This window comes from Amblyomma maculatum, chromosome 1 (assembly GCF_055883805.1).
Source record: "Amblyomma maculatum isolate TAMU_Amacu chromosome 1, ASM5588380v1, whole genome shotgun sequence".
Classification (NCBI taxonomy): domain Eukaryota; kingdom Metazoa; phylum Arthropoda; class Arachnida; order Ixodida; family Ixodidae; genus Amblyomma; species Amblyomma maculatum.
Genome location: NC_139344.1, coordinates 410,932,487 through 410,938,250, shown reverse-complemented (window position 1 = coordinate 410,938,250; position 5,764 = coordinate 410,932,487). Strand labels below are relative to the sequence as shown.

At 44.2% G+C, this 5,764-nt stretch overlaps 1 protein-coding gene across 1 annotated transcript in view; it reads right to left on the bottom strand.

Moving 5' to 3' along the window:
• Positions 1 to 5,764, bottom strand: part of LOC146208927 (uncharacterized) — a 261,822-nt gene that overhangs the window by 65,078 nt on the left and 190,980 nt on the right. The window lies entirely within an intron of this gene.

Below are 5,764 nucleotides of genomic sequence, written 5' to 3'. Positions count from 1 at the left end.
TGCTGTCTGAAAAGCAAAAGCAATTAATAAATAATTGTTTTCGAGAAAAACTTACCGATTTCATTATATTTTATGGCGAAATAACATAACGAAAGTCAGCTCTTTCAGGCGTTGAAATGGAGTTCCTGTGAAGATCAGAACGCCCTAAACGTACACGTCTATAGTGTTGGAAGATGAGAGTATATTTTTCACTCTAGCTTCGTAATAAAGGCAGCGATGCAATAATTTTATTCCCTGGTTGTCGGCTTGGTAAAATTTAGGCGTAAACCATGGGAAACACATTTTTGTTAAAAGTGGTAAGCTATGCGAGCCTTACAATATTTGGAGTAATATACCTACGTTGATAGGTATGGTAGCAGATATCGTGAGGCTTAATATCTGTCTCACTGAAACTTATATAATCTCATGCTCACTGTCAAAGGCTAGTGGTTAGAGCGCCCGTCTCGGCTGCGGGAGGTGGTCAGTTCGAAACCCACCGCCGGACACCCACCGGTAAAAATGGGTACAAGCGTCCCCCGGCCTGGTGCTCGGCTTTTACAGGGGTGTGCGTTTGGGAGAAGCTCCGTAAACCCCGCTGCGCGCCCCTCCTCCGCAGTGGGCCCAAACCCAGTTTCGAACCTCGCAGCCTGCAAAGGTGGTTCTGTTTGTCTTGCAAAGGTACTTCCTTTGACCCTCACCTGAAGTGCTCCCTTAGAGCCTCAGCTGCAGCAGTCCTACATTAAAAAGACGAAGATCATGGCGTCTTGCCCTATCAAGTCCTGGAGCATCAATGGACAAGAAGTGGAAGCTGTGACAGATTTTCTGTTCTTGGGCGCCAAGATTACCTCGGAAGGAGACTGCAGCCATGAAATTAGGAGACGCCTGCTTCTGGGAAAGAGAGCAAGTGTGGAACAGCTGAAAAAGAAAATTCACTGTGATACGATGCCTAATCATCAGGCATTAGGAGGAACTAGAGACCAAATTGCCAACCTTCGCTGGATCATGGAAAAAGCAAGAGAGTTCCAGAAACCCATTTACTTCTGCTTTATTGATTATGCGAAAGCGTTTGACTGCGTAGATCACAGCAGATTGTGGCAAGCTCTCCGAGAGATGGGAGTTCCAATTCACCTCATCTGTCTCCTCAGGAACCTGTATGAAGGGCAAGAGGCCACAGTCAGAACTGGGCATGGTCTTACTGATTGGTTTCCGATTGAGAAAGGGGTGAGGCAAGGCTGCATACTGTCGCCCTGCCTATTTAACCTATATGCAGAGTGCATCATGAGGAAGGCCGGTCTGGACGAGTCTTCAGCTGGAGTGAAGATTGCTGGAAAACGTATCAACAACCTTAGATATGCGGATGATACCACTTTAATGGCAGAAAGTGAAGTGGAACTCAAGAGACTTCTGATGCGCGTACAAGAAGAGAGTGAGAAGTTTGGGCTTAAACTGAACATTAAAAAGACGAAGATCATGGCGTCTTGCCCTATCAAGTCCTGGAGCATCAATGGACAAGAAGTGGAAGCTGTGACAGATTTTCTGTTCTTGGGCGCCAAGATTACCTCGGAAGGAGACTGCAGCCATGAAATTAGGAGACGCCTGCTTCTGGGAAAGAGAGCAATGGTTAGCCTTGACCGCCTAGTAAAGAGCAGAGACATTAGTCTGCCAACCAAGATCCGTATAACCCGTGCTATGGTCTTTCCAGTTGTGATGTATGGATGCGAGAGTTGGACTGTGAAAAAGGCTGACCGCCGAAGAATTGACGCGTTTGAATTGTGGTGCTGGCGAAGACTCTTAAGAGTTCCTTGGACTGCCAGAAGATCAAATCAGTCGATATTGTCGACCATAAACCCTGACTGCTCATTGGAGGGTCAAATTCTAAAGTTAAAGCTCAGCTACTTTGGTCATCTGATGAGAAGAGAGGAGTCGCTGGAGAAAGATTTGATGTTGGGAAAGGTTGAGGGTCGCCGGAGAAGGGGTAGGCAGCGAACGCGATGGTTAGATGGCATTCTCGAGGCATTGCAGATGAAGCTATGTGATGTTAAGAAGATAGTGAGAGACCGGAAAGCGTGGCGTGACATGGTCCATAGGGTCACGAAGAGTCGGACACGACTGAACGCCTGAACTGAACTGAACTGACCTACGTTGAAACAGCTTGAAACTAATAATCGCTTTTCTAAGGCCATTCTAGAGCTAATATTCCCCGACTGATTTGAAAAACATTGTTGCGCTGAGAAAATTGGCCCTCTATAACTTTGCTGTTATAACTCTTGACGGACTAACAATGTTCTATGTATAAAAACTGCATAATGTAATAAATCTGGTTGCACCTGAGCTCGCTCTGGCTTTTCCATAGCCTGAGTATAGTTACTGATAACAGTGTCATCATACATCGAAACACTGAGTCCACTTTAATGAAATACAATATGATAAATAAAAATTTTACCACTAAATTACCATATGCAGAACCTTATACTACCTATATGCATATCAGGAAAGACAGAATACTGGTTTGTTAGTTTTTAGGGTATACAAGATGGAAGTACGCAAAATAGGAAAATCAATACTGATTCACCGTAATAAAAAACTGACATAAGAAACTGTGCTAAGATTTCAAAAGAGCTTGCAGACTTCAATTTTTATGCTTACTAAAATGAAACAAATCCGGTCAATATGAAGCCAAATTCACAACCTGAACCATCGCAAACGGATTTTGGATTTGAGACTTCTTTTGTTAATGAAAATCAGGAAGAAGTACACCTATTCAACCGTACACGTACTAGGTGCTGAAGGTGTCAGAGGGAAATATTGAATGGAAAGCACGAAAACCAGTTTTTGCTTTTATTGGGAATCATAATTTTTCAGGAATTAAAAGGTTCCACCAGCCTTAAAAGCGCAACTAAGAAAACATGCGAGCGTTGAATTACTCATTTCGCCTAGATGTAGTAGAAACGTGCAACAAAATCCGAAATGTTTCAGCGTTAACTCTGAATTGTCTTTTCTTTTTTTTCGTTCTTGTAAGCATAACAACCGCTTCGAAATTTGAGTTCTTGAAAATTCAAAGAAACAAAATTATTTTCAGAACCGGAAAGGAAGGTAGCGGCCGAAAGAGGGAGAAGGTACAGAGCACGATCTGCAATAGGTCTGACGGTTGTGATAGTGCAGCCAACAGCGACAAAACGATAAATGCTCAGCTGTATGTACGTGAAAACTCATGCTAACGCGAATATGACGGCGGTCTTCGCGCGACGCTGTCGCAGGAAAAGAAATGCACGTGTCGCTGGCTTCGTTTCTCAGATCTCGTGAAATATAAAATTTCGCTCATCGCCCGGAGGTGTACGCGGGATTAGCCAATTAGACTCTCTGCGACTGTTTCCGGTTTTCCACATAGCTGTTCCCATGAGCTTGTCTTCGCATTAACAAGAGCGTCGTCATCGCCGTTACTGCTGCACTTTTGTCGTAGAGATTTGACATCAGCTGTGAGGCGATAGTAAGATTGAAATAAAGGGACTAATCTGCTCTCCGCTAGCGGAGGGCTCTTCAGCTGGAGCAGGTCACGAGCGAGCGCCCCTCGGCACTATGCGAGTCCAGGCGCTAATGTGCTCGATTCCCAGTGTCGCCGCGCTGGAGCTGCAGGGGTGGTATCACTCGCGGCGCATATGTTTACTTCAATAGGTTGCTCTCACAGTAAAATAAAGAAACGGAGTGTTCTGGCCTAGTACGATAGTACACCTCTCCAGTGAACCCATGACCTGTCCATGTCCTCAAGCGTGGCGGACCGGTGATCGCCACTGTATATCTATACAGCTAAATAATGTTTCCCTGCCTTACACACAGGCCCGCAAATATTTCAAAGAGAGAACAGAGAGCAGGTAAAGGCAGTGCTTACGAAGCCGTGGTATGTTACAGGCATCGAAACCACTGTGCACGCCACTATCGTCTTTGCTTGCATGGGGTTGCCCACAAGACGACGGAGCCAAAGACGGTCAACTTCTCCGCGTCGCCTCGTCACGTAGCTCTTTTATTTCTTGCACGTGGAGCTCACTCTTAACAAACAGCGCTTGTACTAGTGATGCTAGCTTTGCAAAAGTGGCCTTAATGAAGTCGCTGTAAAATGAGAGATACTCACATCCCTTCATTGGTGACAAAACTTTGCATAAATTCATATTTTTCATTTTCCAATTTAACTTTCTTGTTATTCACACATAGTTCCGATCGCTCTGCGGTGCTCTTGAGGACCAACCAGATTTTGTCATTGGTGCTGAGGTACTGCAAATAATGTTTCAATGCTGATTAAGAAACCTGAGTATGCATTGAAATATTTAATGACAACAAAGGATTGTGTCAAATATTAGTAGGTAATAGAAATCTGTATCAAAATCCAACTCGTTGTTTATTTTATTTTAAATCGGTGGTAACAGTAGCCCGAAGCATACTAAAAAGCCAACATTGTTGTTTTCCTCAATATTCCCAATATATTCGAAGAGAATAATTTGTTTTTTTCAGAAGAAGTGCAACTCAACACCATGAAGCTACAACTGGTCATTGCCGCGTTTGCTTTAAAAAAGTTTCCTTTATTATGCGGGTGAAGGTTTGCCGATTTTGGGCTGTGAATTTATAAGCCGCCCTGAATTCGATCAGAAGTGTGGAACAGCTGAAAAAGAAAATTCACTGTGATACGATGCCTAATCATCAGGCATTAGAGCACTGAATTCCCTAAAGGCGAAAGCCGTACCTAGTTCATGGGGAAAATCGCGTGGGCGAGATCTGTCCTAAAGATGTCTTGATGTGATTCCGCTGGATATCGATAGGGTTCTGGTTATAGTGGCCGAGAGTTATAGTTAGTGATAGGTAATGATAGTCAGTAATGAGAGACAAAAAGAGCGCTCTCTTTCTCTCTCTGATAGACAGAGACTCTTGCTTTCTCTCTAGAAAGAGAGTATAGAGGGAGAGAGAAAGAGAGAGAATCTCTCTCTCTATTTTCCTCTCGAGGAATCAGGGACGTTCCAAGGATCGCAGCAGGGCGGCCGAAAAGCTTTCGCCTTGCCGCAAGTAAGGTGACTGGTAGCTGGCTGGTAGCTTGCGCTATCGCGTCACCGCGAAGGTGGGGGTGAAAACACAGAGGTGCCGTAGTGGAGGGCTTTGAACCAATGCGCGATAGAGGCTTCCGCCTCATCGCACTTTAGTGATCAAAAGTGCCTCCAATGACATAAATAACGCTGAAACCATAGATTAAAGTACGATGTGCAAAAGTCATGCGTTTATTTTCAAGCAGAACCTAAGCATAGCTATACAGATAGCTCTCGCATAACTCCAGGTTTAGCCACAATCGAAACCACAGCAATGTTTCTATTTTACTACGTTTTGCCATATTTAGCTAAGTACTAGATGGATGTCCATATTTTTTATTACTAACGAGGTATAATTAAGGCCTTTAGCAGAGCTTTATTAGCGGAGATGAAGACAATAAAGACGCCGCCATCCAAAACAGTGTGAACGACTGCCAGCTTATCACGGGAGGCGACCAGCGTGGCGCTTTTACTGCACATTGCTTTCCTGTGTGAGCTGATAGACTTTGGCATTGTTGCGCCCGGCGAAACGAAAACCAAATACGCGTAAAAAATACCACAATTCAGTGGCACAAACCATTACGGATCCCCCTGAATGCTTAACGTCGTTTTGAAGCGAGTAGATTTTTAAATACGTTTGCTGTAAAGTTTGCAAATATAGAGAACGCAGGCTGCTAGCATATTCAAGAGGAAGTTCGGCGGTTGCAGTATAGCGAACA